The sequence below is a fragment of the Oncorhynchus keta genome, unplaced genomic scaffold (genome assembly GCF_023373465.1).
Source record: "Oncorhynchus keta strain PuntledgeMale-10-30-2019 unplaced genomic scaffold, Oket_V2 Un_scaffold_2576_pilon_pilon, whole genome shotgun sequence".
Lineage (NCBI taxonomy): Eukaryota > Metazoa > Chordata > Actinopteri > Salmoniformes > Salmonidae > Oncorhynchus > Oncorhynchus keta.
Genome location: NW_026290888.1, coordinates 470,893 through 484,205, shown reverse-complemented (window position 1 = coordinate 484,205; position 13,313 = coordinate 470,893). Strand labels below are relative to the sequence as shown.

Sequence of the window (13,313 nt, the reverse complement as noted above, 5' to 3'; positions counted from 1 at the left end):
GTAGTCAGGCTCCATGTAGGGAAATGGAGGCCAGGTAGGCTGGGCTCTAGGAGTACTGTGGAATAGAGTTCCATGTAGTCATGGCTCTAGGAGGCTGTGGAAGGAGTTCCAGGTTGGACAGGAGGGAATTGACAGGAGGACTTTTTTAGAGTTTTACCATGAGGCTGGCTCAGGTAGTCACTTGGAACAGGATTTTCATGACGGGAGGAGGTTCAAGAGAGTTTCCATGTAGTCATGGTTCTAGTTGTACTGGGGAGGGAGTTTGAATGTCTCTAGGTAGGACCTGTGGAATAGAGTTCCAGTCCAACAGGAGTAGCTGGGAATAGGCTAGGGCTCTATGTAGTACTGTGGAATAGAGTTCCATGTAGTCATGGCTCTATGTAGTACTGTGGAATAGAGTTCCATGTAGTCATGGCTCTATGTAGTACTGTGGAATAGAGTTCCATGTAGTCATGGCTCTATGTAGTACTGTGGAATAGAGTTCCATGTAGTCATGGCTCTATGTAGGACTGTGGAATAGAGTTCCATGTAGTCATGTCTCTATGTAGGACTGTGGAATTGAGTTCCATGTAGTCATGGCTCTATGTAGTACTGTGGAATAGAGTTCCATGTAGTCATGGCTCTATGTAGTACTGTGGAATAGAGTTCCATGTAGTCATGGCTCTATGTAGTACTGTGGAATAGAGTTACATGTAGTCATGGCTCTATGTAGTACTGTGGAATAGAGTTCCATGTTGTCATGTCTCTATGTAGTACTGTGGAATAGAGTTCCATGTAGTCATGGCTCTATGTAGTACTTTGGAATAGAGTTCCATGTAGTCATGGCTCTATGTAGTACTGTGGAATAGAGTTCCATGTAGTCATGGCTCTATGTAGTACTGTGGAATAGAGTTCCATGTAGTCATGGCTCTATGTAGTACTGTGGAATAGAGTTCCATGTAGTCATGGCTCTATGTAGTACTGTGGAATAGAGTTCCATGTAGTCATGGCTCTATGTAGTACTGTGGAATAGAGTTCCATGTAGTCATGGCTCTATGTAGTACTGTGGAATAGAGTTCCATGTAGTCATGGCTCTATGTAGTACTGTGGAATAGAGTTCCATGTAGTCATGGCTCTATGTAGTACTGTGGAATAGAGTTCCATGTAGTCATGGCTCTATGTAGTACTGTGGAATAGAGTTCCATGTAGTCATGTCTCTATGTAGTACTGTGGAATAGAGTTCCATGTAGTCATGGCTCTATGTAGTACTGTGGAATAGAGTTCCATGTAGTCATGGCTCTATGTAGTACTGTGGAATAGAGTTCCATGTAGTCATGGCTCTATGTAGTACTGTGGAATAGAGTTCCATGTAGTCATGGCTCTATGTAGTACTGTGGAATAGAGTTCCATGTAGTCATGGCTCTATGTAGTACTGTGGAATAGAGTTCCATGTAGTCATGGCTCTATGTAGTACTGTGGAATAGAGTTCCATGTAGTCATGGCTCTATGTAGTACTGTGGAATAGAGTTCCATGTAGTCATGGCTCTATGTAGTACTGTGGAATAGAGTTCCATGTAGTCATGTCTCTATGTAGTACTGTGGAATAGAGTTCCATGTAGTCATGGCTCTATGTAGTACTGTGGAATAGAGTTCCATGTAGTCATGGCTCTATGTAGTACTGTGGAATAGAGTTCCATGTAGTCATGGCTCTATGTAGTACTGTGGAATAGAGTTCCATGTAGTCATGGCTCTATGTAGTACTGTGGAATAGAGTTCCATGTAGTCATGGCTCTATGTAGTACTGTGGAATAGAGGTCCATGTAGTCATGTCTCTATGTAAGGACTGTGCGCCTCCCATAGTCTGTTCAGGACAAACCTCTGGTGGCATGTCTTGTAAGCTGTGTGCTAGTCGTTTAAACAGACACCTCGGTGGATTCAACATGTCAATACTGCTCACAAATACAAGTAGTGATGAAGTCAATCTCTCCTCCACTTTGAACCAGGAGACATGAACATGCATATTATTAATGTTAGCTCTCTGTGTACATTTAAGGGCCAGCCAAATCAACAAATCCCAGCACATATTGATGGGTACACTTCCTGCTTTGCCCCTATGTGCTCGTTGGGGACCGCCGTTCTATTCATTATATTTCTATGATTATACCCTTTTCGTCACTCTTTACTACTGTCACAAAGTCATAACCCCGGTTAAACCTTAAACCTTAATCAAAGTGCTAAAACCGAACTTTAAATGAAGACCGAAAAAGTTGAATACATTTTTTTTGACGACGAAAATCCACATTTTTAACGTTGTTGCCGCGGTAACTAGGGAACGCTTCTCGGCCGGTCGCCAAGGTGACGCGGTATCCGTCACGTCCGGTCTGAGGTTTCCGGAACCTGGCGCGAAAAAATAAATTCAACAGGAAAACAGAAGTCGTGAGAAGGATAAACTACTTTTAATGAATTTACTCCTTATATATATATTACATCTAACGGTGTCGGGTTTCTCACTCTTTATAACCCGTATTGTCAACTAAGAAGTGATCCACTTTTCAAGCAAAGGTAACTTTATCTAACTAGTCACATCCGCTTTTGATACTCCTTTAACTACAGTCAGAGACCGTATGAAAATAAACATGTGTTTTCTCTGGTCAAAGTTGTGTGTTTTGGGTTGTGTCGAGGCTGAGTTAGTTGGTTAGATATTGAATAGGATTAGTTAGCCTCTGTGCACCTTCATCAATTATCTATTTATCTGAAAGTAATAGTTTGTCCCTCCGCCCCCCCTAATTAGTGACAATAAACTAGTTGTTTACAGATCATTGAAGTTGAAGCAGTGTGTGGTTTATAGTGAAGGATATATAATGCAGTGTGGTTTATAGTGAAGGATCTATAATGCAGTGTGGTTTATAGTGAAGGATATATAATGCAGTGTGGTTTATAGTGAAGGATATATAATGCAGTGTGGTTTATAGTGAAGGATATATAATGCAGTGTGGTTTATAGTGAAGGATATATAATGCAGTGTGGTTTATAGTGAAGGATATATAATGCAGTGTGGTTTATAGTGAAGGATATATAATGCAGTGTGGTTTATAGTGAAGGATATATAATGCAGTGTGGTTTATAGTGAAGGATCTATAATGCAGTGTGGTTTATAGTGAAGGATATACAATGCAGTGTGGTTTATAGTGAAGGATATATAATGCAGTGTGGGGTTTATAGTGAAGGATATATAATGCAGTGTGGGGTTTATAGTGAAGGATATATAATGCAGTGTGGTTTATAGTGAAGGATATATAATGCAGTGTGGTTTATAGTGAAGGATATATAATGCAGTGTGTGGTTTATAGTGAAGGATATATAATGCAGTGTGGTTTATAGTGAAGGATATATAATGCAGTGTGTGGTTTATAGTGAAGGATATATAATGCAGTGGGGTTTATAGTGAAGGATATATAATGCAGTGTGTGGTTTATAGTGAATGTTATATAATGCAGTGTGGTTTATAGTGAAGGATATATAATGCAGTGTGGTTTATAGCGAAGGATATATAATGCAGTTTGGTTTATAGTGAAGGATATACAATGCAGTGTGTGGTTTATAGTGAAGGATATATAATGCAGTGGGGTTTATAGTGAAGGATATATAATGCAGTGTGGTTTATAGTGAAGGATATATAATGCAGTGTGGTTTATAGTGAAGGATATATAATGCAGTGTGGTTTATAGTGAAGGATATATAATGCAGTGTGGGGTTTATAGTGAAGGATATATAATGCAGTGTGGGGTTTATAGTGAAGGATATATAATGCAGTGTGGGGTTTATAGTGAAGGATATATAATGCAGTGTGGGTTTATAGTGAAGGATATATAATGCAGTGTGGTTTATAGTGAAGGATATATAATGCAGTGGGGTTTATAGTGAAGGATATATAATGCAGTGTGGGGTTTATAGTGAAGGATCTATAATGCAGTGTGGTTTATAGAGAAGGATATATAATGCAGTGTGGTTTATAGTGAAGGATATATAATGCAGTGTGGGGTTTATAGTGAAGGATATATAATGCAGTGTGGGGTTTATAGTGAAGGATATATAATGCAGTGTGGGGTTTATAGTGAAGGATATATCAATGCAGTGTGTGGTTTATAGTGAAGGATATATAATGCAGTGTGGGGTTTTTAGTGAAGGATATATAATTCAGTGTGTGGTTTATAGTGAAGGATATAATGCAGTGTGGGGTTTATAGTGAAGGATATATAATGCAGTGTGGGGTTTATAGTGAAGGATAAATAATGCATTGTGTGGTTTATAGTGAAGGATATATAAAGCAATGTGGTTTATAGTGAAGGATCTGTAATGCAGTGTGGTTTATAGTGAAGGATATATAATGCAGTGTGGTTTATAGTGAAGGATATATAATGCAGTGTGGTTTATAGTGAAGGATATACAATGCAGTGTGTGGTTTATAGTGAAGGATATATAATGCAGTGTGGTTTATAGTGAAGGATATATAATGCAGTGTGGTTTATAGTGAAGGATATACAATGCAGTGTGGTTTATAGTGAAGGATATATAATGCAGAGTGGTTTATAGTGAAGGATATATAATGCAGTGTGGTTTATAGTGAAGGATATATAATGCAGTGTGGGGTTTATAGTGAAGGATATACAATGCAGTGTGGTTTATAGTGAAGGATATACAATTTAGTGTGTGGTTTATAGTGAAGGATATATAATGCAGAGTGGTTTATAGTGAAGGATATATAATGCAGTGTGGTTTATAGTGAAGGATATATAATGCAGTGTGGTTTATAGTGAAGGATATATAATGCAGTGTGGGTTTATAGTGAAGGATATACAGTGCAGTGGGGTTTATAGTGAAGGATATATACTGCAGTGTGGGGTTTATTGTGACGGATATACAATGCAGCGTGGTTTATCGTGAAGGATCTATAATGCAGTGTGTGGTTTATAGTGAAGCATATATAATGCAGTGTGTGGCTTTATAGTGAAGGATATACACTGCAGTGTGGGGTTTATAGTGAAGGATATACAATGCAGTGTGTGGTTTATAGTGAAGGATATATAATGCAGTGTGGTTTATAGTGAAGGATTTATAATGCAGTGTGTGGTTTATAGTGAAGGATATATAATGCAGTGTGGTTTATAGTGAAGGATATACACTGCAGTGTGTGGTTTATAGTGAAGGATATATAATGCAGTGTGGTTTATAGTGAAGGATATATAATGCAGTGTGTGGTTTATAGTGAAGGATATATAATGCAGTGTGTGGTTTATAGTGAAGGATATATAATGCAGTGTGGTTTATAGTGAAGGATATACACTGCAGTGTGTGGTTTATAGTGAAGGATATACAATGCAGTGTGTGGTTTATAGTGAAGGATATATAATGCAGTGTGGTTTATAGTGAAGGATATATAATGCAGTGTGTGGTTTATAGTGAAGGATATATAATGCAGTGTGGTTTATAGTGAAGGATATATAATGCAGTGTGGTTTATAGTGAAGGATATATAATGCAGTGTGGGTTTATAGTGAAGGATATATAATGCAGTGTGTGGTTTATAGTGAAGGATATATAATGCAGTGTGGTTTATAGTGAAGGATATACACTGCAGTGTGTGGTTTATAGTGAAGGATATATAATGCAGTGTGGTTTATAGTGAAAGATCTATAATGCAGTGTGGTTTATAGTGAAGGATATATAATGCAGTGTGGTTTATAGTGAAGGATATATAATGCAGTGTGGTTTATAGTGAAGGATATATAATGCAGTGTGGTTTATATTGAAGGATATACACTGCAGTGTGGTTTATAGTGAAGGATATATAATGCAGTGTGGTTTATAGTGAAGGATCTATAATGCAGTGTGTGGTTTATAGTGAAGGATATATAATGCAGTGTGGTTTATAGTGAAGGATATATAATGCAGTGTGTGTTTATAGTGAAGGATATATAATGCAGTGTGGTTTATAGTGAAGGATATATAATGCAGTGTGGTTTATAGTGAAGGATATATAATGCAGTGTGGTTTATAGTGAAGGATATACAATGCAGTGTGGGGTTTATAGTGAAGGATATACAGTGCAGTGGGGTTTATAGTGAAGTATATACACTGCAGTGTGGGGTTTATTGTGACGGATATACAATGCAGCGTGGTTTATCGTGAAGGATCTATAATGCAGTGTGTGGTTTATAGTGAAGCATATATAATGCAGTGTGTGGCTTTATAGTGAAGGATATACACTGCAGTGTGGGGTTTATAGTGAAGGATATACAATGCAGTGTGTGGTTTATAGTGAAGGATATATAATGCAGTGTGGTTTATAGTGAAGGATATACAATGCAGTGTGTGGTTTATAGTGAAGGATATATAATGCAGTGTGGTTTATAGTGAAGGATATATAATGCAGTGTGGTTTATAGTGAAGGATATATAATGCAGTGTGTGTTTATAGTGAAGGATATATAATGCAGTGTGGTTTATAGTGAAGGATATATACTGCAGTGTGTGGTTTATAGTGAAGGATATACAATGCAGTGTGTGGTTTATAGTGAAGGATATATAATGCAGTGTGGTTTATAGTGAAGGATATATAATGCAGTGTGTGGTTTATAGTGAAGGATATATAATGCAGTGTGGTTTATAGTGAAGGATATATAATGCAGTGTGGTTTATAGTGAAGGATATATAATGCAGTGTGTGGTTTATAGTGAAGGATATATAATGCAGTGTGGTTTATAGTGAAGGATATATAATGCAGTGTGTGGTTTATAGTGAAGGATATATAATGCAGTGTGGTTTATAGTGAAGGATATATAATGCAGTGTGGTTTATAGTGAAGGATATACACTGCAGTGTGTGGTTTATAGTGAAGGATATATAATGCAGTGTGGTTTATAGTGAAAGATCTATAATGCAGTGTGGTTTATAGTGAAGGATATATAATGCAGTGTGGTTTATAGTGAAGGATATATAATGCAGTGTGGTTTATAGTGAAGGATATACACTGCAGTGTGGGGTTTATAGTGAAGGATATATAATGCAGTGTGGGTTTATAGTGAAGGATATATAATGCAGTGTGGGTTTATAGTGAAGGATATATAATGCAGTGTGGGGTTTATAGTGAAGGATATACAATGCAGTGTGGTTTATAGTGAAGGATATATAATGCAGTGTGGGGTTTATAGTGAAGGATATATAATGCAGTGTGGTTTATAGTGAAGGATATATAATGCAGTGTGGTTTATAGTGAAGGATATATAATGCAGTGTGGTTTATAGTGAAGGATATATAATGCAGTGTGGGGTTTATAGTGAAGGATATATAATGCAGTGTGGTTTATAGTGAAGGATATATAATGCAGTGTGGTTTATAGTGAAGGATATATAATGCAGTGTGGTGTTTATAGTGAAGGATATATAATGCAGTGTGGTTTATAGTGAAGGATATATAATGCAGTGTGGTTTATAGTGAAGGATCTACAGTGCAGTGTGGTTTATAGTGAAGGATATATAATGCAGTGTGTGGTTTATAGTGAAGGATATATAATGCAGTGTGCTTTATAGTGAAGGATATATAATGCAGTGTGCTTTATAGTGAAGGATATATAATGCAGTGTGGGGTTTATAGTGAAGGATATACAGTGCAGTGTGGGGTTTATAGTGAAGGATATATAATGCAGTGTGGTTTATAGTGAAGGATATACAATGCAGTGTGGGGTTTATAGTGAAGGATCTACAATGCAGTGTGGGGTTTATAGTGAAGGATATATAATGCAGTGTGGTTTATAGTGAAGGATATACAGTGCAGTGTGGTTTATATAAATATATTTTGCAGGTTGTTTGGAGACATGAATCCAGACGACGTGGTTATCATTCTCAGTGATGATGATGATGTATCCATCAACGACTCGGTCTACATCGTCGAAGACATCCAGAACAACGGTAAGACGTCAGCAAAACAGTTTGTAGGAAGATAAAAGGGGAAAGAACAGGGAAGTGAAAGGAGAGAACTCAGGATAACCACGTCAGCACTTCCTAAAATCCAGAGTGTCAACCTCTGTGAACTTTAGTCCAGTGCTTTCTATATCTATATCATCTATATCTATATCATCGATACCATCTATATCTATATCAGCTATATCTATATCATCGATACCATCTATATCATCTATATCTATATCATCTATATCTATATCATCTATATCTATATCATCTATATCATCTATATCTATATCATCGATACCATCTATATCTATATCATCAATGCCATATATATCTATATCATCTATATCATCTACATCTATATAATCAATGCCATATATATCTATATCATCTATATAATCTACATCTATATCATCTACATCTATATCATCAATGCCATATATATCTATATCATCTATATCATCGATACCATATATCATCTATATCATCTACATCTATATAATCAATGGTCTCTGTATACCCTATATATCTATATCATCTCTATCTATATCAGTAGATACCATCTATATCTATGTCATCTATATCTATATCAGTCTAAACCATATATATATATCTATATCATCGATACCATAAATCTAATCTATATCATCTATGTCATCTACATCTATGTCATCTACATCTATATAATCAATGCCCCTGTATCTCTATATCCCCTGTCTATATCATCTAAACCCCTATATCTTCTGTATACCATATATCTATATCATCTATATCTATATCATAAACCCCTATATCATCTATATCATCTACGTCTATATCATCTACATCTATATAAACCCGTGGTCTCTGTATCCCCTGTGTATATAGTATACCCAGTAGATCAGTCTAAACCCCTGTGGTCTCTGTATCCCCTGTGTATATAGTATACCCAGTAGATCAGTCTAAACCCCTGTGGTCTCTGTATCCCCTGTGTATATAGTATACCCAGTAGATCAGTCTAAACCCCTGTGGTCTCTGTATCCCCTGTGTATATAGTATACCCAGTAGATCAGTCTAAACCCCTGTGGTCTCTGTATCCCCTGTGTATATAGTATACCCAGTAGATCAGTCTAAACCCCTGTGGTCTCTGTATCCCCTGTGTATATAGTATACCCAGTAGATCAGTCTAAACCCCTGTGGTCTCTGTATCCCCTGTGTATATAGTATACCCAGTAGATCAGTCTAAACCCCTGTGGTGTCTGTATCCCCTGTGTATATAGTATACCCAGTAGATCAGTCTAAACCCCTGTGGTCTCTGTATCCCCTGTGTATATAGTATACCCAGTAGATCAGTCTAAACCCCTGTGGTCTCTGTATCCCCTGTGGTCTCTGTATCCCCTGTGTATATAGTATACCCAGTAGATCAGTCTAAACCCCTGTGGTCTCTGTATCCCCTGTGTATATAGTATACCCAGTAGATCAGTCTAAACCCCTGTGGTCTCTGTATCCCCTGTGTATATAGTATACCCAGTAGATCAGTCTAAACCCCTGTGGTCTCTGTATCCCCTGTGTATATAGTATACCCAGTAGATCAGTCTAAACCCCTGTGGTCTCTGTATCCCCTGTGTATATAGTATACCCAGTAGATCAGTCTAAACCCCTGTGGTCTCTGTATCCCCTGTGTCTCTGTATATAGTATACCCAGTGTCAGTATCCCCTGTGGTCTCTGTATCCTGTGTATATAGTATACTGTATCCCCCTGTGGTCTCTGTATCCCCTGTGTATATAGTATACCCAGTAGATCAGTCTAAACCCCTGTGGTCTCTGTATCCCCTGTGTATATAGTATACCCAGTAGATCAGTCTAAACCCCTGTGGTCTCTGTATCCCCTGTGTATATAGTATACCCAGTAGATCAGTCTAAACCCCTGTGGTCTCTGTATCCCCTGTGTATATAGTATACCCAGTAGATCAGTCTAAACCCCTGTGGTCTCTGTATCCCCTGTGTATATAGTATACCCAGTAGATCAGTCTAAACCCCTGTGGTCTCTGTATCCCCTGTGTATATAGTATACCCAGTAGATCAGTCTAAACCCCTGTGGTCTCTGTATCCCCTGTGTATATAGTATACCCAGTAGATCAGTCTAAACCCCTGTGGTCTCTGTATCCCCTGTGTATATAGTATACCCAGTAGATCAGTCTAAACCCCTGTGGTCTCTGTATCCCCTGTGTATATAGTATACCCAGTAGATCAGTCTAAACCCCTGTGGTCTCTGTATCCCCTGTGTATATAGTATACCCAGTAGATCAGTCTAAACCCCTGTGGTCTCTGTATCCCCTGTGTATATAGTATACCCAGTAGATCAGTCTAAACCCCTGTGGTCTCTGTATCCCCTGTGTATATAGTATACCCAGTAGATCAGTCTAAACCCCTGTGGTCTCTGTATCCCCTGTGTATATAGTATACCCAGTAGATCAGTCTAAACCCCTGTGGTCTCTGTATCCCCTGTGGTCTCTGTATCCCCTGTGTATATAGTATACCCAGTAGATCAGTCTAAACCCCTGTGGTCTCTGTATCCCCTGTGTATATAGTATACCCAGTAGATCAGTCTAAACCCCTGTGGTCTCTGTATCCCCTGTGTATATAGTATACCCAGTAGATCAGTCTAAACCCCTGTGGTCTCTGTATCCCCTGTGTATCCCCTGTGTATAGTATACCCAGTAGATCAGTCTAAACCCCTGTGGTCTCTGTATCCCCTGTGTATATAGTATACCCAGTAGATCAGTCTAAACCCCTGTGGTCTCTGTATCCCCTGTGTATATAGTATACCCAGTAGATCAGTCTAAACCCCTGTGGTCTCTGTATCCCCTGTGTATATAGTATACCCAGTAGATCAGTCTAAACCCCTGTGGTCTCTGTATCCCCTGTGTATATAGTATACCCAGTAGATCAGTCTAAACCCCTGTGGTCTCTGTATCCCCTGTGTATATAGTATACCCAGTAGATCAGTCTAAACCCCTGTGGTCTCTGTATCCCCTGTGTATATAGTATACCCAGTAGATCAGTCTAAACCCCTGTGGTCTCTGTATCCCCTGTGTATATAGTATACCCAGTAGATCAGTCTAAACCCCTGTGGTCTCTGTATCCCCTGTGTATATAGTATACCCAGTAGATCAGTCTAAACCCCTGTGGTCTCTGTATCCCCTGTGTATATAGTATACCCAGTAGATCAGTCTAAACCCCTGTGGTCTCTGTATCCCCTGTGTATATAGTATACCCAGTAGATCAGTCTAAACCCCTGTGGTCTCTGTATCCCCTGTGTATATAGTATACCCAGTAGATCAGTCTAAACCCCTGTGGTCTCTGTATCCCCTGTGTATATAGTATACCCAGTAGATCAGTCTAAACCCCTGTGGTCTCTGTATCCCCTGTGTATATAGTATACCCAGTAGATCAGTCTAAACCCCTGTGGTCTCTGTATCCCCTGTGTATATAGTATACCCAGTAGACCAGTCTAAACCCCTGTGGTCTCTGTATCCCCTGTGTATATAGTATACCCAGTAGATCAGTCTAAACCCCTGTGGTCTCTGTATCCCCTGTGTATATAGTATACCCAGTAGATCAGTCTAAACCCCTGTGGTCTCTGTATCCCCTGTGTATATAGTATACCCAGTAGATCAGTCTAAACCCCTGTGGGCTCTGTATCCCCTGTGTATATAGTATACCCAGTAGATCCCTCTAACTGCAGCAGGTCACATGATCCCGAAGGAGAAGAGGACCTGTAGATCAGTCTAAACCCCTCTGTCAGAGTATCCCCTGTGCTATAGTATCACCCAGTAGACTGTCTAAACCCCTGTGGTCTCTGCCTATCCCGTGTGATATAGTATACCCACGTGGAGACAAACCTTCACGTGTGGTCACTGTTCCCGTGAGAGACACACCCCTTCACGTGGTCTCACCCCTTCACGTAGTAGACACACAGTTCACTGAAACACACCTTCACGTGTAGACACACCTTCACATGAGACACACCTTCACATGAGACACAACCTTCACGTGTGAGACACACACCTTCACGTGAGAGACACACACCCACATGAGAGACACACACCTTCACGTGGAGACACACCCCTTCACGTGGGAGATAGTACACCTTCACGTGGGAGACACAAACCTTCACGTGGGGACACTGTATCCCCTGTGTATACACACCTTCACAGTAGATCAGACAAACCCTGTGGGAGACACACCACACACACCTTCACGTGTAGAGACACACACCCTTCACGTGTGAGACACCCAGTTCACGTGAAGACACCACTCTTCACGTGTGGACACTGTATCCTTCACGTGGTATACCCAGTAGACACAAACCCCTTCACGTGGGAGACACCCCTTCACGTGGGAGACACACAACACACACACTTCACATGAGGACACACACCTTCACGTGAGAGACACACACCCACATGAGACCACACACCCACACCTTCCCGTGAGAGACACACACCAGTAGATCCGTCACACTGAGAGACACACACCTTCACGTGAAGAGACACACACCTTCACATGAGAGACACACACCTTCACATGAGAGACACACACACACACACACCTTCACATGAGAGACACACACCTTCACATGAGAGACACACACACACACACACCTTCACGTGGGAGACACACACCTTCACGTGGGAGACACACACACACACACACCTTCACGTGAGAGACACACACACACACACACCTTCACGTGGGAGACACACACCTTCACGTGAGAGACACACACACACACACACCTTCACGTGGGAGACACACACCTTCACGTGAGAGACACACACACACACACACCTTCACGTGGGAGACACACACCTTCACGTGAGAGACACACCTTCACACGAGAGACACACACCTTCACGTGAGAGACACACACCTTCACGTGAGAGACACACACCTTCACGTGAGAGACACACACCTTCACATGAGAGACACACACCTTCACGTGAGAGACACACACCTTCACGTGAGAGACACACACACACACACACACCTTCACGTGGGAGACACACACCTTCACGTGAGAGACACACACACACACACACCTTCACGTGAGAGACACACACACACACACACACACCTTCACATGAGAGACACACACCTTCACGTGAGAGACACACACCTTCACGTGAGAGACACACACCTTCACGTGGGAGACACACACCTTCACGTGAGAGACACACACCTTCACGTGGGAGACACACACCTTCACGTGAGAGACACACACACACACACACACACCTTCACATGAGAGACACACACCTTCACGTGAGAGACACACACCTTCACGTGAGAGACACACACCTTCACGTGAGAGACACACACCTTCA

The 13,313-nt window shown here is 40.3% G+C and overlaps 1 long non-coding RNA gene across 1 annotated transcript; it reads left to right on the top strand.

The window, feature by feature from the left end:
• Positions 1-2,359: 2,359 nt before the first annotated feature.
• Positions 2,360-11,705, top strand: LOC127928262 (uncharacterized). The gene is made up of 3 exons (XR_008131113.1): positions 2,360-2,541; positions 7,838-7,944; positions 11,644-11,705. It is a non-coding gene; the product is annotated as an uncharacterized LOC127928262 (long non-coding RNA).
• The last annotated feature ends 1,608 nt before the right edge of the window (positions 11,706-13,313 follow it).